The sequence below is a fragment of the Arachis hypogaea genome, chromosome 13 (assembly GCF_003086295.3).
Source record: "Arachis hypogaea cultivar Tifrunner chromosome 13, arahy.Tifrunner.gnm2.J5K5, whole genome shotgun sequence".
NCBI classification, from domain to species: domain Eukaryota; kingdom Viridiplantae; phylum Streptophyta; class Magnoliopsida; order Fabales; family Fabaceae; genus Arachis; species Arachis hypogaea.
Genome location: NC_092048.1, coordinates 93,464,155 through 93,489,221, shown reverse-complemented (window position 1 = coordinate 93,489,221; position 25,067 = coordinate 93,464,155). Strand labels below are relative to the sequence as shown.

The window sequence follows — 25,067 nt, the reverse complement described above, 5'->3', positions numbered from 1 at the left end:
CTGGCGTTGAACGCCAGGCAGATGCTTCCTCCAGGGTGTGATTTTTCTTCTGCTGTTTTTGATTCCGTTTTCAATTTTTCTCTTTATTTTGTGACTCCACATGATCATGAACCTAAGAAAACATGAAAAACAAAAATAAAATTAGATAAATAAATATTGGGTTGCCTCCCAACAAGCGCTTCTTTAATGTCAATAGCTTGACAGTGGGCTCTCATGGAGCCTCACAGGTGTGCAGAGCTTTGTTGAGACTCCCCAACACCAAACTTAGAGTTTGGATATGGGAGTTCAACACCAAACTTAGAATTTGGTTGTGGGGGCTTTAGTTGACTCTGCTTTGAGAGAAGCTTTTTATGCTTCCTCTCCATGGATGCAGAGAGAGATCATTGAGTTGTAAACACAAGGTTGTCCTCATTCAATTAAAGGATCAATTCTCCTCTGTCCACATCCATCACAGCTCTTACTATGGCCAGGAAAGGTCTTCCTAAGATGATGGATTTATCCTCTTCCTTTCCAGTATCCAGGACTATGAAATCAGCAGGGATGTAAAGGCCTTCAACCTTTACTAACATATCCTCTACTTGTCCATAAGCCTGTTTTCTTGAATTGTCTGCCATCTCTATTGAGATTTTAGCAGCTTGCACCTCATAGATTCCCAGTTTCTCCATTACAGAGAGGGGCATGAGGTTTATCCCTGAACCAAGGTCACACAGAGCCTTAAAGATCATGGTGCCTATAGTACAAGGTATAATGAACTTTCCAGGATTCTGGCTCTTCTGAGGCAATGTCAGTTGATCCAGATCACTTAGTTCATTGGTGAACAAGGGAGGTTCATCTTCCCAAGTTTCAATGCCAAATATTTTGGCATTCAGCTTCATGATTGCACCAAGGAACTTGGCAGCTTGCTCTTCAGTAACATCCTCATTCTCTTCAGAAGAGGAATACTCATCAGAGCTCATGAAGGGCATAAGGAGGTTCAATGGAATCTCTATGGTCTCTAGATGAGCCTCAGAGTCCTTTGGTTCCTCAGAGGGAAGCTCCTTATTGATCACTGGACGTCCCAGGAGGTCTTCCTCCTTGGGATTCATGTCCTCCACTCCCCTAGTAGGTTCGGCCATGGTGCTTATGTCAATGGCCTTGCACTCTCCTTTTGGGTTCTCTTCTGTATTGCTTGGGAGAGTACTGGGAGGGATTTCAGTGATCCTTTTACTCAGCTGGCCCACTTGTGCTTCCAAATTTCTAATGGAAGATCTTGTTTCATTCATGAAACTTACAGTAGCCTTAGACAGATCAGAGACTAAGTTTGCCAAATTAGAAGTATTTTGTTCAGAGTTCTCTGTCTGTTGCTGAGTGGATGATGGAAAAGGTTTATTATTGCTAAACCTGTTTCTTCCACCATTATTAAAGCATTGTTGAGGCTTTTGATCCTTCCATGAGAAATTTGGATGATTTCTCCATGATGAGTTATAGGTGTTTCGATAAGGTTCACCTAAATAATTTACCTCTGCTATTGCAGGGTTTTCAGGATCATAAGCTTCTTCTTCATAAGAAGCCTCTTGAGTACTGTTGGATGCAGCTTGGATTCCATGCAGACTCTGAGAGATCATATTGACTTGCTGAGTCAATATTTTATTCTGAGCCAATATGGCATTCAGAGTATCAACTTCAAGAACTCCCTTCTTCATAGGCGTCCCATTACTCACAGGATTCCTTTCAGAAGTGTACATGAACTGGTTATTAGCAACCATGTCAATGAGTTCTTGAGCTTCTGCAGGCGTTTTCTTTAGGTGAATGGATCCACCTGCAGAAGTGTCCAGTGACATCTTTGATAGCTCAGATAAACCATCATAGAATATATCCAGGATGGTCCATTCTGAAAGCATGTCAGAAGGACACTTTTTGGTCAACTGTTTGTATCTTTCCCAAGCTTCATAGAGGGATTCACCTTCCTTCTGTCTGAAGGTTTGAACATCAGCTCTAAGCTTGCTCAGCTTTTGAGGAGGAAAGTACTTGGCTAAGAAAGCCGTGACCAGCTTATCCCAAGAGTTCAGGCTGTCTTTGGGTTGAGAATCCAACCATAATCTAGCTCTGTCTCTTACAGCAAAAGGGAAAAGCATGAGCCTGTAGACTTCAGGATCTACTCCATTAGTCTTAACAGTATCACATATCTGCAAGAATTCAGTTAAGAACTGAAAAGGATCTTCAGATGGAAGTCCATGAAACTTGCAGTTCTGCTGCATCAGAGAAACTAATTGAGGTTTCAGCTCAAAGTTGTTTGCTCCAATGGCAGGAATGGAGATGCTTCTTCCATGTAAATTGGAATTAGGTGCAGTAAAGTCACCAAGCATCCTCCTTGCATTATTATTATTTTCGGCTGCCATCTCCTCTTCCTGTTCGAAAATTTCTGAAAGGTTATCTCTGGATTGTTGTAATTTAGCTTCTCTTAATTTTCTCTTCAGAGTCCTTTCAGGTTCTGGATCTGCTTCCACAAGAATGTTCTTATCCTTGCTCCTGCTCATATGACAAAGAAGAGGGCACAGAAAAATAATAATAATAATAATATGGATCCTTTATACCACAGTATAGGGATCCCTTTGTGAGTGGAAGAAGAGGGGGAGACAAAGAATGTAATATAATGGAAGAAACACAACTGTGAGGAGGGTTGAGATGTGAGATGAGATGTTAGTAGATGAATAAATAAATAGAATAAGATGGGAGAGGGAGAATTTTCGAAAATAATTTTTGAAAAAGGGTTAGTGATTTTCGAAAATAGTTTTTGAAAAATGTTAGTAATTTTTTTTCGAAAATTTTTAAAATAAAAATTTAAAATAATTAGTTAATTAAAAAGAAATTTTTGAAAAAGGGGGAAGATATTTTCGAAAATTAGAGAGAGAGAGTTAGTTAGGTAGTTTTGAAAAAGATAAGAAACAAACAAAAAGTTAGTTAGTTAGTTGAAACAAATTTTGAAAAGATAAGAAGTTAGGAAGTTAGAAAAGATATTTTAAAATCAAATTTTTGAAAAAGATAAGATAAGAAGATATTTTTTTGAAAAGATATGATTGAAATTATTTTTGAAAATATTTGATTTTTAAAATCACAATTAATGACTTGATTCACAAGAAATCACAAGATATGATTCTAGAACTTAAAGTTTGAATCTTTCTTAACAAGCAAGTAACAAACTTGAAATTTTTGAATCAAAACATTAATTGTTATTGTTATTTTCAAAAATTTGTAATAAAAATAAGAAAAAGATTTTTGAAATATTTTTGGAATTTTCGAAAATAACTAAGAAATTTGAAGAAGATTTGATTTTTGAAAAAGATTTTGAAAAAGAGAAGATTTTCAAAAAGTTAGTTAGTTAGTTGAAACAAATTTTGAAAAGATAAGAAGTTAGGAAGTTAGAAAAGATATTTTAAAATCAAATTTTTGAAAAAGATAAGATAAGAAGATATTTTTTTGAAAAGATATGATTGAAATTATTTTTGAAAAGATTTGATTTTTAAAATCACAATTAATGACTTGATTCACAAGAAATCACAAGATATGATTCTAGAACTTAAAGTTTGAATCTTTCTTAACAAGCAAGTAACAAACTTGAAATTTTTGAATCAAAACATTAATTGTTATTGTTATTTTCAAAAATTTGTAATAAAAATAAGAAAAATATTTTTGAAAAATTTTTGGAATTTTCGAAAATAACTAAGAAATTTGAAAAAGATTTGATTTTTGAAAAAGATTTTGAAAAAGAGAAGATTTTCAAATTGAAAATTTGATTTGACTAATAAGAAACAACTTGATTTTTAAAAATTTTTGAAAAAGTCAACTCAAATTTTCGAATTTGATGAGAGAAAAATGGAAAGATAATTTTTTTTTATTTTTGAAATTTTTATGATGAGAGAGAAAAACACTAAAAAGATGCAATGCATGAAATTTTTAGATCAAAACATGTGATGCATGCAAGAATGCTATGAATGTCAAGATGAACATCAAGAACACTATGAATGTCAAGATGAACATTATAGACACAATTTTGAAAAATTTTTAATGCAAAGAAAACATGCAAGACACCAAACTTAGAATTCTTTAATGCTTAGACACTAAGAATCCAAGAATGCATATGAAAAACAAGAAAAGACACAAAACATGCAAATGCAAAGATCAAACAAGAAGACTTACCAAGAACAACTTGAAGATCATGAAGAACACTATGAATGCATGAGAATTTTCGAAAAATGCAAGATGAGTATGCAATTGACACCACACTTATAGCATGACCCAAGACTCAAACAAGAACACAAAAATGTTTTTGATTTTTATGATTTTATGATTTTTTTGTATTTTCTTTTAATTTTTTTCGAAAAGTATTGTGAAAAATAAAAACAAGGATTCCAAAATTTTTAATATGAATTCCAGGAATCTTGCCATGTTAGTCTTAAAGCTCCAATCAAAGGGTCAGGCATGGCTTAATAGCCAGCCAAACTTTAATAAAAATATGAGTGTAATTTAGACATGACAAGCCTAACATGCCCTATCCAGAAGAATTGGGCATGACTCCATTGAGGTGATTAGTTGAAGACCAATCCCAAAGCAGTTTGGGTATGGCTTTACAGCCAGATAGGCTTCAACATGCTTCATGAAACACTAGAATTCATTCTTAAAAATTCTGAAGAAAAATAATATTTTTGAAAACATTTTTTTTTCGAAAACAGGTGAGAAAATTTTGAAATATTTTTGAAAATTTTTTGAAAAGAAAACAAAAAGAAAAATACCTAATCTGAGCAACAAGATGAACCGTCAGTTGTCCAAACTCGAACAATCCCCGGCAACGGCGCCAAAAACTTGGTACGCGGAATCGTGATTACACTTTAATTATGTAAAATTCATTGCTCTTTCTTTCCCTGGAAATGGCGCCAAAAACATGATGCCAAGACTATGGTTCACAACTCCGTGTAACTAACCAGCAAGTGCACTGGGTCGTCCAAGTAATACCTTACGTGAGTAAGGGTCGAATCCCACGGAGATTGTTGGTATGAAGCAAGCTATGGTCACCTTGCAAATCTCAGTTAGGCGGATATAAATTGATAATGGTGTTTTCGAATTTAATATAATAAAATAGGGATAGAAATACTTATGTAATTCATTGGTAGGAATTTCAGATAAGCGAATGGAGATGCTTTCGTTCCTCTGAACCTCTGCTTTCCTGCTATCTTCATCCAATCAGTCTTACTCCTTTCCATGGCTGGCTTTATGTGATACATCACCACTGTCAATGGCTACTTTCGGTCATCTCTCGGGAAAATGATCCAATGCCCTGTCACGGCACGGCTAATCGTCTGGAGGCATCACCCTTGTCAATGGCTTCAACTTATCCTCTCAGTGAAAATGGTCAACGCACCCTGTCACGGCACGACTATTCATCTATCGGTTCTCGATCATGCTGGAATAGGATTTACTATCCTTTTGCGTCTGTCACTAACGCCTTGCAATCGCGAGTTAGGAGCTCGTCACAGTCATTCATTCATTGAATCCTACTCAGAATACCACAGACAAGGTTTAGACTTTCCGGATTCTCTTGAATGCCGCCATCATTCTAGCTTACGCCACGAAGATTCTGATTAAGAGATCTAAGAGATACTCATTCAGTCGAAGGTAGAACGAAAGTGGTTGTCAGGCACGCGTTCATAGGGAATGATGATGATTGTCACGTTCATCACATTCAGATTGAAGTACGAATGAATATCTTAGAAGTGAAATAAGATGAATTGAATAGAAAACAGTAGTACTTTGCATTAATCTTTGAGGAACAGCAGAGCTCCACACCTTAATCTATGGAGTGTAGAAACTCTACCGTGAAAATACATAAGTGAAAGGTCCAGGCATGGCCGAGATGGTCAGCCCCAAAACGTGATCCTTAGATCAAAAGATAATCCAAAGATGTCTAATACAATAGTAAAAGGTCCTATTTATAATAAACTAGTCACTAGGGTTTACATGAGTAAGTAATTGATGCATAACTTCACTTCCGGGGCCCACTTGGTGTGTGCTTGGGCTGAGCTTTAACTTTCCACGTACAGAGGCCATTTGTGGAGTTGAACGCCAGTATTTGTGCCAGTTTGGGCGTTCAACTCTGGTTTTGGATCCTTTTCTGGTGCTGGACGCCAGATTTGGGCAGAAAGCTGGCGTTGAACGCCAGTTTACGTCATCTATTCTTGGCCAAAGTATGGACTATTATATATTTCTGGAAAGCCCTGGATGTCTACTTTCCAACGCAATTAGAAGCGCGCCATTTCAAGTTCTGTAGCTCCAGAAAATCCACTTTGAGTGCAGGGAGGTCAGAATCCAACAGCATCAGCAGTCCTTCTTCAACCTCTGAATCTGATTTTTGCTCAAGTCCCTCAATTTCAGCCAGAAAATACCTAAAATCACAGAAAAACACACAAACTCATAGTAAAGTCCAGAAATGTGAATTTAATATAAAAACTAATGAAAACATCCCTAAAAGTAACTAGATCCTACTAAAAACATACTAAAAACAATGCCAAAAGCGTATAAATTATCCGCTCATAAGTTATCCTTGGCATTTCCCTTTTTTGTGTCCTCTTATGTCTCACTGTCTCATTCTCAATTACTCACTTTCTAAACTTCATTTTATGGTTCTATACTTACTCCTTATCTCCTTTTCTTAATCACACTCGCTTAGAGTCATACTTCTTTCCTTTTTCTTTTTGAACAATTTAACATTAACTTCTCTTAATAACAAGCTAAATTCATTGATATTGTAAGGATAACATGCAACATTTTCTTTCTCATATAGAAATAAATAACAACCTAGGGGCTCATACTAAAACTCTTAATTCAGACAGAAATTAAATATATATTAAAGAGACTATTAGATAAACTAAATGCTCCTTAATGGGACTTAACCACTTTTGCTTATCATGCTTTTGCTCCAAATCATTGTATATGTGCTTTCCCTTTGGATGCAACATCCTTGGAAGTGTTGTCATTAGTCTTCCTACTTGAAGCTCCTTCTTGTCTTTGATTCTCTGTTGGTTTCCAAAAGCCAAGCCTCCTATGAATCCTCTTTCATCCTCCTTGTGTTTTTCTATAATCTCCTCTTGATGGACCCTCAATGTTTCCATCCCTTGCTCAAATGTTAGAGTGTTTGGTTTTAGGGCTGCTATTGTGGAACACAAGTAATTCAGCTTTGCTTGTGTGTTAACATTATATTGCCCCCTTTGGATGCTTCTTGCTTCAAAGAGTGCCCTAAATTCGGCAAGATTCCTTTGTTCTACCATTTGCTGTTCCATGATTTGGTTGAGGCTTTCTTGCATCTGATCCCAGTTGAAGTGCTCTTGCTGTTCGATGATCTGATTTATGTTTCCTTGCATCTGATTGATGCTTCCTTGCATCCACTCCCAGTTGAAGCTTTCTTGAGTTGGTATTTGGACTCTTGGTTCTTCTTGGTGTGGTTGCTCTGGTATGGGTTGTGGGGCTTGTATGTTGGCTCTGCGGGCTCTTGCTCTTTGTAGTGGATTAACTACCACTACCTTCTCCATTTTTTTGGCAGTAATTGGGCGATCTTCTTCTAGCAATGCCTCATCCTCATTAGTCTCTACTCCAGCCTCATTACATAGAAGTTGAATGATGCTAGGGAAGGCCAATCTTGTGCTATCCTTGGTGCTTGTGATTACCCTTTGGATGTTGCTAGCTATGAGTTTCCCAATATTTACTTCCTCACTTTTCATGATGCTGTAAATGAGTACAACCCTTTCCAATGTTACTTCTGAAGTGTTGGAAGTGGGGTTGAGTGATCTTCTTATGAAATCCAGCCAGCCTCTCGCTTGTAGGCAAAGGTCTCTCCACCTTAGTTGATTTGGCCTTCCATTTGATTCCTTTATCCATTCAGTATTAATGACACAAATTTTATTGATAATATCCTCAAAACCAGGATCAACTCTCTTCACCATTTCCTTGAAGCTTTTAGTCGCCCTTGTCTTTCTCACTTCTAAGGTCCTATCCAAGTTAGTAGGGCTATAGTCAATGACGTTTCCCCTTACATAACTTTGATAGGTGAGTGGTTGGCCCAAGGGTAGAGAGGCATTTGCATAAAAATCCCTTACTATGCTTATGGTTACCCTCCTTGTTGGATTGCAAAGGATTGCCCACTCCCTTCTATTGATCTCCACGGTTATCTCCCTATGTTCATCCTTTCCCAATTGAAATCCTACCTCCGGAATGATTTGCCTCTCTCTTACCCACCCATGGAATTAATTATGATGGAAGAGTGAGAGAAATTTGTGCTCATTATAACCTTGTGCACTAGATGTTGCTGGCTCTTTTGTCTTTTTTTTCTTTGAGCTTGAAGCCTTTGAAGCTTTGGGTGGTGCCATTGGTGAGTTCTTGTTTTGTGGTGATGAGAAGCGAGAAGAAAGGGAGGAAATGAAGTGTGAAATGGGAGAGAGAAGAAGATGGGTGAGGTGTGTTGAAAGGGTGGGGAGGGGGTCTCTTTATAGAGGATTGGAAGGGTAAGAGGAAACTAAAAGGGGGGGGGGTGCTCATAAAGATGCATTTGAAAATTCTCAGGGGTGAATTTGAATTGAGGTTTAGCGCCCAGCGTGAGACAAAGCGTTGCCTTGAAAAGTGGTTCAACTTTTTTGCATTCAAAGTGTGAGTTCCAATGTGTACTTGCACTTGATTCATGTGACTTGATGAGAAAGAAGATTCTTCAATGCCTTGTGAAGGTTACTTGCACCTGAAATTGCAAAAACTCTTATATTAATGACAAGGGAATTGTTTAACTTCTTTCTTTCCTAATCAATTAGTATTTAGTTTGGGTGTCTCTTGGACACCAAACTTAGTCTCATTGCATCTTGTAACTGGTGATAATAATTAAAATTTATTTCACCTTGGTATTGGATGCATTGAGATACCAATCTAACTAGATTCACCTTTTTTCAATTATAACAAATTCAGGGGTCTACTTCTCATGTTGGTGGCCACACCAAATTTAAACTCTCAATAAGTTTTTTTTTTTTTTTTTTGCTTTCATATTGTTCAAAACCTAAAACAATCGTGATTTAAAATAATTGTGCATATGGCATGGTGGAACACCAAACTTAGTTTTTGGTTATGTGATATAAGAATGGTCAATTAAACTCCTAAGATATGCATAATCAAGATCTTATTGACCTATCTTAGAGTGCCTCTGGGTGCACCAAACTTGATGTCCACCATATGCTTCATGCAAGTTTCTAATGAGCGTGCATAAAGTTGTTTTTAGGGTTTTAAATTCATAATGAAAACTACTTTATTGCTAACTAATGAAACATAAAATGAAAGGATATTAGACATGGGTTGCCTCCCATGAAGCACTTCTTTAACATCACTAGCTTGACGGTTGTCCCTTATTAGGGAGGGTGATGATCATAGTGTCTCAGTTATTCCCCTCTCACAGTGAGCTTTCTTCTAGTGCTTTCTTTGATTATCTCAGCATGCTCTAGTGATAGGATCTTGTTCACTATGTAACATTCAGACAATTGTGGAGGTTGCTCCCTTGATTGGTAGCTCAACATCACCTTATCCATAGGTGAAAAGCATTCAGTTGAGATTTTTTTATTTCTCCAACCTCTTAGCACCTTTTTCTTGAGATTCTTCCCCTTTTTAGATGGTGCTTCATTCTTGGTAGGCTCAATGTCAGGAGCTTTAATTGTCACAATTGGAGGTTTGCTTGTGGATCGTCTTTGGTTTCCTTTACTCCTTGAGCTCTTGGCGTCTCTTCAGCTTCTTTCTTTTCTTTCAGGCAGGGGCTTAGGAATTCTGGAAGTGACTCCTTGGTTGCTTCCTTTGGGTCTCCATCATCAATCTCTATACATTCCTTCTCTTGAGTCAGAACTTGCAAGTTTCTAAAGACATTGAATACTAGGTGCTCATCATGCACTCTTAGCATCAATTCTCCTCTTTCAACATCTATCAGTACTTTTCCTGTAGCTAGAAAGAGTATTCCCAAGATGATATAGGTGTTGCAGTCCTCCTCCATGTCGAGGATCACAAAGTCAGCTGGAAGAAAAAACTTTCCTACTTTCATCAGTACATTCTCCACCACCCCAAGTGCTTGCTTGATAGATTTGTCAACCATTTGGAGAGCTATCTGTGTGAATTTCAATTCATGAATTTGAAGTTTCTTCATGAGAGACAGAGGCATCAGGTTTATATTTGCACCAAGGTCACACAATGACTTCTCAATTGTTATGTTTTCTATGGTGCAAGGAATATGAAAACTTCCAAGATCCTTTTTTTTCATTGGGAGAGTCCTTTGGATGATAGCACTACATTCTTTTGTCATCACAACAGTTTGTCCTCCTTCCAAGGACTTTTTCTTTGAAAGCAGTTTCTTTATAAACTTGGCATATAATGGCATATGTTCAAGGACTTCTATGAAAGGGAGGTTGATGTGGAGTGTTTTGAATACCTCTAGGAATTTAGAGTATTGTTTCTCCTTGTCTTCTCCCTTGGCTCTTTGAGGATATGGAAATTCGGGGACACATGGTTTTTCCTCTTTCTTCTTCTCTTGTGGCTGTGGTTTAAGGGTGCTCTTGTGATCCTTCTCAATTCCTTCCTCTGTCTTCTCTTTTGAACCTTCTTTGTCATGTTCTTCCTGGATGGTAACTTATTTTTCCACAATCTTCTCACTTCTTAATGTAATTGCCTTGCACTCTTTTCACTTTGTAGCTTTGCATTCCTCCTTTGGATTGGGGATTGTGTCACTAGAAAAGGCATTTGTGGGTTTCTCAGCAAGTTGCTTGGCCATCTGGTCTATTTGCCTCTCAAGATTTTTAACTGTGGCATCTTGAATTTTCATGAACTTCTCCAGCATTGCTTCTAGGTTGGAAATTCTCTGGAACTCTGGTTGAAGTTGTGGTTGTGTGGGATGTGAAGGTTGTTGATGGAAATTTTTGGAGCCATTTGAAGAGTGGTTAAATGAAGATGTGCAGTAGTTATTCTGAGATATTTGTGAGGTGTTATAAGGTTGGAAATGTGTGTTTTGGGGTTTTCTGTATTGGTTGTTGTTAGTGGGTGGGTGGTTGTAATTGTTTGTATTACGGAAGTTGTTAGAGTTGGAGTTCCTTTGCCCTTGATTCTGGTTGTCTCCCCACCTCAAGTTAGGATGATTCCTCCAAGATGGATTATATGTATCACCATAGAAGTCATGCTGAAAAGGACTTGAGGTGTTATTCACATATTGGACTTGCTCAGGACCTTGTTGCTCATAGTTGAATGTCTCAAAACCTTCTTCAGATTGATTCCATTCATTTGAGATTTGAACTTGGCTTTGTGTGCTCACAGCAGCTAGTTGTAATCCATCCATTCTCTTGGTCATCATCTTCATTTGTTGCTGAATTTGTTGGTGCATGAGCTTTTTTCTGGGCCAGGATAGCATCCACCCCATCAAGCTCCAATACTCCTTTCTTTGGAGTTGTGTGCCTCTCCGAAGAGTAAAAATATTGATTGTTTGCCACCATGTCAATGAGGTCTTGTGCTTCTTGGGGGTCTTCAACATCTGAAGTGATCCTCCTGAGGAGTAATCTAATGCTTTTCTTGCCTTTGGGGAGAGACCTTCATAGAAGCTTTGAAATCGTACCCACTCAGTGAACATATCTGATGGGCATCTCCTTATCAGTGCCTTGTATCTCTCCCAGGCCTTATATAGTGACTCTCCCTCCATTTGCCTGAAAGTTTGCACTTCATTTTCAGCTTGATGATTCTTTGAGGTGGGTAGAATTTGGCTAAGAACTTGCTCACCATGTCATCCCAATTATTGATGCTCTCCTTGGGAAAGGTCTCTAGCCATTGAGAGGCTTTGTCCTTTAGGGAGAATGGGAATAAAAGCAACTTGTATATGTTTGGATGCACCCCATTTGTCTTGACTGTTTCACATATTCTCAAGAAAATAGACAAGTATTGATTGGGGTCTTCAAGAGGGCCTCCTCCACAAGAGTAATTATTTTGAACCAAGGTGATGAACTGAGGCTTTAACTCAAAATTATTTGCATGAACATTGGGGGTGAGTATTGATGAGCGAGAATTCTTTGATGGTATAGAATTTTCTCAATTGAATGAATTCTTGTTGCAAGTATAGTTCTACACCAACAAACAATCCTCCCAATCAAAAATTTGGTTGTCACAAAGAACAAACCCCAAATAAGAATTAACCAAAGTATTTAGACTCCGGGTCGTCTCACAAGGAATTGCAATGAAATGGTCAATTATTGGCTATGAAGAACAAGGGGTTTGGTTGATAAAAGGGGCAATAAAATAAATGACAAGAAAAGTAAAGAGAGCAATTAAAGAAAGTAATTAATAAAGAGAGACATTCATGGCAAGGATTAAGATCATAGGCTTTCCATCCTAGTCATAAATCATAACAATAATTAATAAGAATTTATCTTATTTCGTCATCCCCAATGTTGGAAGAAGGTATAAGTTATCTTCCATTAGAGAAAGTCAAACAAGACTAGTTAATCTCAAATAAAAAATCCTAATCAACTCACTAATGGAATTAGCAAGAGATTAGAGTAATTGAAAATGATATTAACTAACAACTCTAGATCACCAATCTAAATTGGGTATTAATGACTCAAGATTGTCCAATTACTCTTCCCAAGCCAAGAATGCTCAAAATCTACTCTAAATCCTAACCAAGCATTTTGTCAAACACTTGGCGGGTACAAATAGAAAGCATAGTAAAAATGCAAGAATCAATAAAATCTACCAACTACCAATTGCAAAGAAAGTAAGATCACAACTCAAATCAACCAGAAAAGAACATCAAACCTTAAATTGCATTAAAGAAAAGATCCAAATCCAAAAAGAGTTTATGAACATAAAAGAGGTATAAAAGTAAAATTAACACTAAAAATCATGAGAATGACAGAGTAGAAGCAAGAATTCATAAAGGAAACAAGATGAAAACATGAAATTGGACCTAAATCTAAGAGAAATTAACATAAGAACCCTAATTCTAGAGAGAAGAGGGAGCTTCTCTCTCTAGAAACTAACCTACATGATGATATACTACAAAAAATTGCTCTCCCTTGCCCAAGCTTGAATTTTGCATGAAATAGCATCAGAAATGAGTTGGATTGGGCCCAAAAATGAGCTAGAAATCGCCCCTAAATGAGTTGCTTAAAGTGGACCCACGTTGCTCCATCAGCGCGCACGCGTATAGTGAGCGTGCGCGTCCCTAGACGTCAGGAAACTATGGCAAATTTTATATCATTTTGAAGCCCAGGATGTTAGCTTTCCAACGCAATTAGAACCGCCTCATTTAGACCTCTGTAGCTCAAGTTATGATTGATTGAGTGTGAAGAGGTCAGGCTTGACAGCTTTACGGTTCCTTCATTTTTTCATGAGTTCTCCCACTTTGCATGCTTCTCTCCTCACTTCTTCCATCCAATACTTGCCTTATGAACCTGAAATTACTCAACAAACACATCAAGACATCGAATGGAATTAAAGTGAATTGAATTTAGCTATTTTAAGGCCTAAAAAGCATGTTTTCACATTTAAGCACAAATTAAGGGAGAATTACAAAACCATGCTATTTCATTGAATAAATGTGGGAAAAGGTGATAAAATTCCCTCAAATTAAGCACAAGATAAACCACAAAATTGGAGTTTATCAAGTATACTGCTTCCACAGTTTCTGAGATTGGAAATGGTGTAAGAGGCCAGCACCCTCCTAGCAAGTTGACCATTGTTGTTGGCAACCTCTTCAGTGTTATTGTGCATATCATCCTCCATGACTTGGTCTTGGTCTTCTTCCAATTCCTCTTCACCAACTACCCCCTTCCCTCTACCTTCTCTTCTTAGTCTTAGAAAAGTTCTCTCTGGCTCAGAATCAAAGGAAGTTGATCCTACTCTTCTTCCTCCTAGCATACACAAAACACAAACAAACCAAATGAAAAATGGACACTCTAGTGCTAGAGTGTTGTTAGAGTTAGGTGACACAAAGTGTCAAACAGTTAGTGTGCTTAAACAAAATGAAAGAAAAATGTTTAATCTAGAGTACCACCAACTTAGTCATTGTCAATCTAAATCAATCCCCGGCAACGGCGCCAAAAACTTGATGACTAGAATTTACGTAACATAAATTCCACTGGCAAGTATATCGGGTCGCAGTCAAGTAATAACTCACTTTGAGTGAGGTTGATCCCACAGAGATTGATGAATCAAGCAACTTTAGTTAAGTGATTCTTCTAGTTAAACTAATATTTGATGATTTTGTGTGATTGAATCAACAGAGAAGTAAATGACATAAAAATAAGAGCAATGAAATTAAATAACTGAATGATAAAGGGCTGAAAGTAAATTACTGAATAGTAGAGAGCGGAAACTTAAATGGCAAGAAAGTAAAGACAGAAATGTAAATGATAAGGAATTGTAAATTGCATGAAAGTAAAAGGGTTCTGGGTATTAGGTATTGAAAGAAACCAAAAACTCAAAAGAATTGAAATGAAGAAGAATAATGATTGAGATTAATTAGGGATTGGAGATGATGTGATTCTTCATGAATCAATAGGTCTTAACTTATTCTCAATCATATGAAGTAGATCCATGACGGATTGTAAATAATTGGGTCCCAATCTCTTGGTGACTCAATTTCTCTCAACACAATCAATTGCCAATCTCTTGATCTAATTGTTCATGAGAAGAGGTGAAACTCAATTTCTAATCCAAAAGCCATACAACCTTTAGAATCTCAATTTAAAGAGGTTATATGTCACGTACCATCTAAGAATGTATTGATCAAGATAGTTATGAGGGAAAAGCCTCAAGCTGAATCTCATGACTCCTTTCTCAAGTTCATCATGATATTCAAGTAGATCCAACCCCACTCTTGAAAGTAGTTAGATCAATGAAGCACAAAAGCTTTCCTTTAGATAAACAACAATTGAATTGAGAAGAAGAACAATTGCATTAATTTATTGAAATTATAACAGAGCTCCTCTCCCTAATGAAGTAGGGGTTTAGTTGATCATAGCTCTGGAAAGCTTAAAAAAATAAAAGTGCATGAAGGTAAAACTAAGCTAAGTACTGAAAAGAAGAAGAAAATGGAGGAAAAGTACAAGTAAGTGAAAAGTAAAGTGATTCCAAATGTGATTCAATGTAAAAGTTCCAATTTTTTTCAATCAGTACACTCCAGTGGTTTAAATACTACCCTCTCTAACCAATGAAAATGACAATAATACCTTTTCTCTAACTAACTCCAGCTTGGAATCCTTTCTCTGAGTGAAGGTGTGCTGAGTGGCGTGCCACTTGAGGGTTCACTCCCAAGATGATGTACTTAGCGTGCTAATCTCTGAAAACACTTAACACACATATCAAGGCATCTAATGGTAATAAGAGAGGATTAATATTAGCAAATATAAGTGTAAAGAAATATGTTTTCAATCAAAGCACATAATTAGGAAGGCAAATGTAAAACCATGCAAATAGTATGAATAAGTGGGTAAAGAGTTGATGAAAACCACTCAATTGAGCACAAGATAAACCATAAAATAGTGGTTTATCACGTGCCACGCCCAGGTATGCCCATGGCACGCCCCTTTTGCTACAACCATATTTCTTCTCCGGATACTTGGCCTGGCGTGCCACGCCCTGGCACGCCAACTTTAAATCTCTTGGCGTGAAATGCCCAGGCACGCCGATGGCACGCCTTCAATGATGCTTTCATTTCTTCTTCCTGCAAAAGTGACCTGGCGTGCCACGCCAATGCACGCCAGTAGACATGCCATCAATGCTGCACAATTTTTTTCTTCTGGAAAGGTAACCTAGCGTGCCAAGCCAATGCACGCTAGTAGACATGCCAGTATTAAAGTCTTTGGCGTGCCATGCCTTCGAGCATGCCCACTATGTTACCCCTCGAATCCTCTTTCTAGATCACAAGCTTGGCGTGGCACGCCTTCGAGCACACCAGTGGTCACGCCAACAATGCTGCAACCAATTCACCCCTCTGAAAAAGTAGTCTGGTGTGCCACACCTTCGAGCACGCCAGTGGGCACGCCCCTTAAACTGCGCCAGTATAACTCTCTGGATTGTAAGCCTGGCGTGCCACACTCAGGCACGCCTGTAGACATGCCAGTTTCAAGTTCAAGGCGTGCCATGCTCCCTCAAGCGCCCATGGCACGCTTGCATTATTGCACCGTCCTCACTTCTCTGGAAAACTAGCCTGGCATGCGACGCCCAGGCACGCCATCATACACGCCTGTGTTGAGGTTCTTGGCATGGCATGCCCATGCAAGCGCAAGTGGCACGCCACTTATACTGTATCAATTATCATTCTCTGGAATATTGGCCTAGCGTGCCATGCCCAGGCACGCCAGAGAGACCTTGGCGTGCCACGCTTTCACAAGCGCCACATGACACGCCCATGATGCTAGACCAAGATCACTTCTCTAGAATTCAGGCTTGGCGTGCCACGCCCAGGCATGCCTGTGGACACGCCAATATAGATGGCTTGGAGTGTCACGCCCATTCAAGTGCCCAGCTTTCTTTGCTTGCTTCCTTCCTCTTTTGTTGCTCTTTTCTCCTGAAATGCATGCAAGATCTAATTTCAAAGTAGTGTCCTACTAATTCATAATATAGCTCTAAATAATACATCAAATCAGTGAAAATTTATTCATTCTATGGTCATTCTTTATGAGAAAATGAATAGATGATGCAAGTCATTAGGCGGCACAGGCAATTGCTGACGGGCAGAGACAACAAGCTAGAAACGGTGATAGAGGCGGTAATGGACCTGGTGATGAAAGAAACCAAGGGATTAGAACTTCTGCAGCTAGAGTAAAAGTCAATGGCGTTAGTTAGAAAGGTAAAAAAATACAAGAAGATGTTTGGTGGAAGCAAGAGAATGATTAAGTTCTTAGTAGTTGATAATCAGAGTAACGCTGCAGAAGCGCGGCGATTTTGGTGGCTCTAGAATTATATTGACGTGAGAAAGGAGTTTTAGGACATGAAAGTGTCTTGAGGAATCAGTGTAGGATCGATGAATGAAATGTGTGTGTGATTTAGGCTATAACGGATTGAATTAGACTAAGAGATCGGAAAATTGATTAGTGTTCGAGATAGTTGAGAAGGATTAGAGATCGATTTGGTTTAGATAGGATCCTTGGAGGATAAGGGAGTTTGTAGTCAATAAGAAAGAGTTAGATGAAACTAAGAATGAAATAGACGGGTTTAGATTAGGCTTAAAATGTGAATAGGGTGTTAAATTGATGTTGGAGAATGATAAAATGAATGGTAAGAGATCGGTTGAATTTGAGGGAGCGTATATGGAGAATTGAAAGCAAATTTTCGAGGACAAAAATTTCTGTTAAGGGGGTAGAATGTAAGCCCTGAGTAATTAGTGAATAATTAGTTAATAAATTAATTATTAATCAAATAAATTAGAAAATAGAATTTTATAGTTTAATGAGGTAGGATTAATTAAAATAAGAATTTTAACACCAATTTTAAATACTTTGGCCCAAGATTGGGCCAAACGGACCGAACTGGACGAACCGGACCCGTATTGGGCCCAAGGCTCATCCCAACTCACACTTAATGAAGAGCTCAGCTCTTCCTTCCCCTTCCATTTCAAAATCACGCTGAACCTTGCATGAGGAAGGGTGAAGAAACACCAAACCCTCACTCATAATTCAATCCTCCATAACTTTTGATCCAGAACTCCGATTGACAAGCCGTCAGCGGTCACACATTTGTCTTGGAATTCTCTACAAAATCCACTGAACAATTCAGTAAGAGAATTATGTTTTCTCATCCAGTTCTTCCCCTTTTCAGTTCGTGGTTTAGGCTTTGGAAATTGAGAGATTTTGTGATTTTTATAGTTTAGGGGTACTCTAGCGATGGATAATTGTTGGATTTCACCATAATTTTGAGTGAATAAGGTAAGAAACCACTTAACCCTCTATGAATCATTAATTAGAAAATTCTACGTTAATTATACTGAATTTAGATTGTATTAGATTGAATTGGGTGTTTTGGAGTTAAATTGGTGGATATTGGAAGCTTGAAATTGAATCTTGGGAGCTGAAAATTCAGTTGGTGAGGAGTTGGAGCTTTGGAGCTTGAGAAACGGTGGATGATTAAGGCGTTTTGAGCTTAGAGAGGAATCGGCCAAGGTATGATTTCAGTTTCTCGTAATTAAAATATAATGTATCGTGAAAACATAGGTTAGTTGACCGTAAGATAGGAATTGAATGGTTGATGTTGTTGATGGTTGAGATTGATTAATATGTATGTTGGTTAGTGATTTTGAGGGTCTAACTTGGTATATGAGATTGATAAATGATAATGATGATATTTTTGAGATGTGGATGTTGTTGATGATTTAGGATTGGTTGGTATTTATGAGGTTTGGCTAATTAAGGTTGTTGGTGAAATAATGTAAATTTTATGGAGATTGATGAAGTGTATATGCATGTTGTTGATGATTTTGTGTAATGTTGCTTTGGATATGGTTATGAATGAATGAGTTATAATAAATTTGAAAATGAAATTGTTTTGAGCTTGACCTGGCAAGGTTCGTGGTGGTTTATCGCTTGCCTAGCGTCGAGATGTATGTGGGGTTCGTGGTGGTGTATCGCCCATATATTTTTAAAGAGAATGTTATGTGGGGTTCGTGGTGGTTTACCGCCCACATGTGTGTGTGTTGTTTTTCTAATTGAAAATCTTGCGAGGTTTGTGGTGGTGTACCGCTCGCAATAGTGGGGTTCGTGGTGGTGTACCGCCTGCCAGGTGGGGTTTGTGGTGGTGTACCGTCCACCGGTTTTTGAGAGGACAGTATCCGGGTTAGCTATCGGATGTGTCGGGTTCTAGCAAAGTAACCGACACATGAGCTCACGGCCAGTAGGAAAGGCATGCATCATATGCATTTATGTGACTTGTTTGGTTTTGCATTACTTGGATTTGCTTACTTGAATATCTATGCTTATTTGCTATATTTGAATATCTACTTATGCTTGCCTTATCTATTTTGTTTGTCTGTGTATGTATGGTTTCGGAGGATTGGAGAAAGGGTTGATGAGCTTAGGGGTTAAGTTAGGATTTGAGATGGAATCAAGAAGCCTTAGATACCTCACCCTGTTTATGGTTTAAAATTTTAGTTTTAAGTTTGAATCTGTTATCGTAAGTTCTAGGATCACCTCTGGCTTTCCCGGGATATTATATGTTAGTTATGTGGGCACCGTTACCATGCTGAAAACTTCCGGTTCTCACTCTATACATTTTTTTGGTTTTCAGATGCAGGACGTGAGGCACCTCGCTGAGGCATACTGGAAGCTTTCTGCAAGCGAAGAACTCTACCCATTTGGGGTTCTATTTTGGGTTTTAGATGCATATATACATAGTTATATATCTCCACTATATATAAATATTATGTTTTGTCTCTCTTAGAGGTTGACTTGGAGAACAACAGGTTTTGTAAACAGTATTTTGGGTACTTTGGGTTTCACATGTAATAAGTATGTATGTAAATATACCCTGGCCGGTCTTAACTTCGCGAGCTGAGTTAGAAGCTTTGTTATCTACATCTTGGAACTCTTCTTTTATGGATTTATGTTTTGCTTTACTCTTATCCTATTGATGGAGAAAAATTGTCGGTAAAGATTTTCACAGAAATAACGCGTTGCAAGTATAGATCTAAACTAACAAATTATCCTCAATCAAATTTAATTTGTTTGTCATAAATACAAACCCAATAAAAGTAAACCAAAGTATTCAAACTTCGGGTCGTCTCTCAAGGAATTGCAGGGAAGTATCTGTATTATTGGTTATGAGATTGTATCTTTTTGGGTTTTGAGTTTAATAAGCAAGGAATGTAAATAACAAGAAAATAAACTAATAACTAAGAAAAGTCCTAGCAAGGATTGAGAATTGGAATTCCAATCCTCATTATCATCATCAATTGTGATGGTAATTGCCTTTTGCTTTCACTTAGTTAACCTCTAACAATGAAGGAAAGTCAAGTGAGCAAAATCAACTTAAGTTCACAAGTTCTAATCAAAGACTAGATTTAGTGAAGTCTAAGCCAACTAGCAATTGTCAATTACCAATCAACAAAAGAGTTTTGATAACTCAAGAATTTCTAATTGATCAATCCAAGTTAAGAACATAAAAATCTAATTTAAAATCCTCCCAAGTATTTAATCAAACACTTGGAAGGCACAAAATAAATAGAAAAGTAATGAGAGAATGTAAAATCCAAGACTAACAATTCCAAAGGAATAACAATAGCAAGGCAATTGAACAATAAGAAACATGAAACATGAATTGCATTAATATGGAGTAAAGGAAACAAAAGGAATCCATAAACTAAATTGGCAACATAAAAGAATCAACAAGAGAAATTGATAAACTAAAGCAATAGAACTAATAAAAGTAGAAGAAACCTAAATTAAACCAAAGTAGAAATCTGAAATTGAGAAGAGATAAACCTAAAAACCCTAAAACCTAGAGAGAGGAGAGAGTCTCTCTCTCTAGAAAACTACATCTAAAAACCTAACTAATGTGAATAATGAAGAGTATGATTGATTCCTGATCATGAGATTTTGTCGTGTCGGTCTAGAATTTCTCTTACAGAAACAAGAACTTCGTTGTAAGCATAGCTCCAAACCAACAAACAATTCCCACATCAAAAATTTGAGTTGTCACAAGTACAAACTCCAAATAAGAATTAACCGAAGTATTTAAACCTCGGGTCGTCTCACAAGGAATTGCAATGAAGTATTTAATTATTGGCTATAAAGAACAAAGGGGAGTTTGATTTGATAAGAGGACAATAAAATAAATGACAAGAAAAGTAAAGAGAGCAATTAAAGAAAGCAATTAATAAAGAGAGACATTCATGGAAAGGTTTGAGATCATAGGCTTTCTATCCTAGTCATTAATCATAACAATAATTAACAAGAATTTATCGTATTTCGTCATCTCCAACATTGGAAGAAGGTATAAGTTATCTTCCATGAGAGAAAGTCAAACAAGACTTGTTAATCTCAATCCAAATGTCCTAATCAACTCACTAATTGAATTAGCAAAAGATTAGAGTCAATGGAAATAATATTAACTAACAACTCTAGATCACCAACATGAGTTGGGTTTTCATGACTCAAGATTACTTAATTACCCTTTCCAAGCCAAGAATGCTCTAAATCTACTCTAAAGCCCAACTAAGCATTTTGTCAAACACTTGGTGGGTACAAATAGAAAGCATAATAAATTGCAAGAAATAGTAAAATCTAACAACTACCAATTGCAAGGAAAGTAAGATCACAACTCAAATCAACACTAAAAGAACATCAAACATTAAATTGGATTAAAAGGGATTCAAATCCAACAAGAACATCCATGAGCATAAAAGGAAAATTAACACTACAAATTATGAGAATGAAAGAGTAGAAGCAAGAATTCATAAAGGAAATAAGATGAAAATATGAGATTAAACCTAGATCTAGAAGAGATTAACCTAACCTAATTCTAGAGAGAAGAAGGAGCTTCTCTCTCTAGAAACTAACCTACATGATGCTATACTACCAAACAATTGCTCCCCCCTTGCCCAAGCTTGAATTCTGCATGAAATAGCATTGGAAATGAGTTGGATTGGGCCCAAAATGAGCTGCAAAATCGCTGGCCACGATTTCACTTTAGTGGGCCACGAGCAGCATCGGCGCGCACACGTACATAGCACGTGCGCGCCCCTAAACGCGAAGCAACATATGGCAAATTTTATATCATTTCGAAACCCCGGATATTATCTTTCCAACGCAACTAGAACCGTCTCATTTAGACATCTGTAGCTCAAGTTATGGTCATTTGAGTGCGAAGAGGTCAGGCTTGACAGCTTTATGGTTCCTTCATTTCTTGATGAGTTCTCCCACTTTGCATGCTTTTCTCCTCACTTATTCCATCCAATACTTGCCTTATGAACCTGAAATTACTCAACAAACATAGCAAGGCATCGAATGGAATTAGAGTGAATTAAAATCACTAATTTTAAGGCCTAAAAAGCATGTTTTTACATTTAAGCACAAATCAAGGGAGAATTGCAAAACCATGCTATTTCATTGAATAAATGTGGGAAAAGGTGATAAAATCCCCCAAATTAAGCACAAGATAAACCACAAAATCGGGGGTTTATCAAATCTTCCCACACTTAAACCAAGCATGTGCTCATGCTAAGAGTAAAGAAGGACAAGAAAAGGGTATGAATATTTATTCAATTCAAATAAACTATATAAACCTATCTACATGCATGCAACTAAATGCAAAATAATTCTACCTACTTGGTTAAAATCAAATCAATCTCCAAGAACATAAATAAGTAAGTAGGGCGAAGGTCATATGACGACTCACAAACTCTACCAATTCAAATATCAAAATGAAGTTCAAATAGACTTGCAAGAAGAACGCTCATGAAAGCCGGGAACAAAAAATTAAGCATCGAACCCTCACCGGAAGTGTATCCGCTCAAGTCGCTCAAGTGTATAGGGTTGATCACTCAGTTCTCTTTTACTCATGCTTTCCAAGATTTGTTTTTCATCTAACAATCAACAATTATTCAATGCATGCATACATTCATCATGAGGACTTGTTCATAGGTTGTAATGGGGCTAGGGTAAAGGTAGGGATGCATATGGTCAAGTGAGCTTGAAATTTGTATCTTTGATTAGCCTAAGCTCTCACCAAACACATATAACAACCTAGACAATTCTAATACACAACCTAGCTACCCATGATTCTCACTTTTTCACATACTCATGCATTCTTTTTAATTCACATTCCATATGCATTGATTTTTATTGAACTTTACTTTGGGGCATCTTTGCCCCCTTTTTATTTCTTTTTTTCTTTTTTCTTTTTCTATATTTTTTTTCTTATATATATATGTTCTTTTTCTTTTTTTTTAATCATCATTTTTTTTCTAAAGTATATACAAACATATCAATGCATATGGTTTTACATATACTGCATGAATATGTACCCAATTCCCAATATTTTTAACAAAAATAAAATTTACACTTTTACCTCCCCCAATGTCCCAAGTTTTCCATACCCAAATGATACACACCCTCACTAGCCTAAGCTAATCAAAGATCCAAATTAAGGACATTTATTGTTTTTCGCTTATGGGTAGTGATGTGCTAACATTAAGAACAAAAGGGATTAAATAGGCTCAAAATTGGCTAACAATGGTTGATGAAAGGTAGGATATTTGGGTAAGTGAGTTATATAAAATGATGGCCTCAATCATATAAATACATGTACACATGGAATAATAGACATAAAGAATCAAACAAATCAAAGATTACAATCATAGAAAGAGAATGATGCACACAAGAATGAAAATAAGTGGTTATAAGATGTAACCACACAATTAGGCTCAAAACTCACATGCTTGTGTTCTTAGCTCAAAAACCATATTCCAAAATACATTATTCAAGCAAGTTTGTCACAAAATTTTTTTTTCAAATTGGTAGGGTGCCCTAAAAACAGTTTTTTGGAAAAGAAATCATCACCCTAACCAAGTAGTCCTAACATAAAAAGAAATGGTGAAGTATGTACAAATTCTAACTAACATGCAACCTATCATGCAATGCAACAACTAATCTGACAAAGACAAAAATTAAAAATTGGTGTTGAAAAAGGAAGTTGTTACCCATGGAGATCGGTCAGACGACCTCCCCACACTTAGAAATTTGCACCGTCCTCGGTGCATGCAAAGAAGAGCAAGGTGGACGGGTTGCTACAATTGATGAGCTCCTCCAAAAGATTGTGCGGAAGGACTTATTTGTTTCCGCATTTAGAAGCCTTTCCATTCCTTTCCTTCTTGGTGGCCAACCTAAAAGGAAAGAAAAAGAAAAGAAAATTAAGCCTACAACAAAGATAGCAAAGCAAGTATAACATAGGCGGGGGCTAATGCCAAATAAGAGTAAGGTTCTCACTACATGGTAGCTACAATATATAAGTGAGAAGGCAATATAAGCTAAGACATATTAACTAACACTTGATGCAAGAGTAAAGTCAAAGCGTGAAGAGCACTCAAAAGCATCAAGTTTGACCAGAAAGAGCGGGTCATGAAGGACATGTGAGCTCATATCAATGCACAAAGGATACAAGGATCATTAAGGGTTAAGCATCGAATTAGAAATTTTATTACCCATCAATATCAAACAAGTCAAGAAGCACCAAGAGTAATCGAGAAATTCTCAACAATTGAGTAGGAAAATGCAACACTATTATTGAAAGAAGAGACTTAGAAAAAAGAAAGAAAAAATTGAAAACAGGCTATAGAAAAAAAATTGAAATACAAAGAATAGAAGTATACGAATGCGATAAATAAAAGAAAACAGAAGAGGGAAAAAACTTTTTTTTTACCGGCGCGGACGCGTCATGCACGCCTACGCGCCGATGCGCAGTTTGGCCGAAGGACGCATACGCGCTAGGTGCGCTTACGCGTGGATGTGAAGATGGCGTCCGACGCGTACGCATCATGCACGCTTGCGCATGGGTCGCGAACATGGAGTAGGCACAACTTTGGCACAACTCTCTGGTTTTTGTACCAGGAGTGCGATATGCACCACTGGCACGTGCGCGCACAGCACGCTTGCGCGCGGATGCCCTTTTTTTTTTTCAAAAACAGGGCACTCTCCTAATCTACAAGCATTCTAAAACAATCAAAAATAAAATTTAACAATAAATCTTTTGGTTTTTGAAAAATTTTCAAACATACTAAAAATAAAACTTATACTACAAGCAAAGTACAATCTAACAACAACTATTCTAATCAAAGCATGAATGCAACAAACAACCTATCAATAAAGCAAAATGTATAAGAGTATAGAAAAGTGGAAAACTACCTATAATGGCAACTCAAATCACTTATTAACCAAATCTAAAAGAGAGTGGAAAGAGTATACCATGGTGGGGGTGTCTCCCACCTAGCACTTTTAGTTTAAGTCCTTAAGTTGGACATTTGGTGGGGGTTCCTTGCTAAGGTGGTTTATGCTTGA

At 37.2% G+C, this 25,067-nt stretch overlaps 1 non-coding gene across 1 annotated transcript; it reads left to right on the top strand.

The window, feature by feature from the left end:
• The first annotated feature begins 1,874 nt into the window (after nucleotides 1–1,874).
• LOC112738740 (small nucleolar RNA R71) lies at nucleotides 1,875–1,982 on the top strand. Its single transcript, XR_003169683.1, has one exon. It is a non-coding gene; the product is annotated as a small nucleolar RNA R71 (small nucleolar RNA).
• Nucleotides 1,983–25,067: the final 23,085 nt, after the last annotated feature.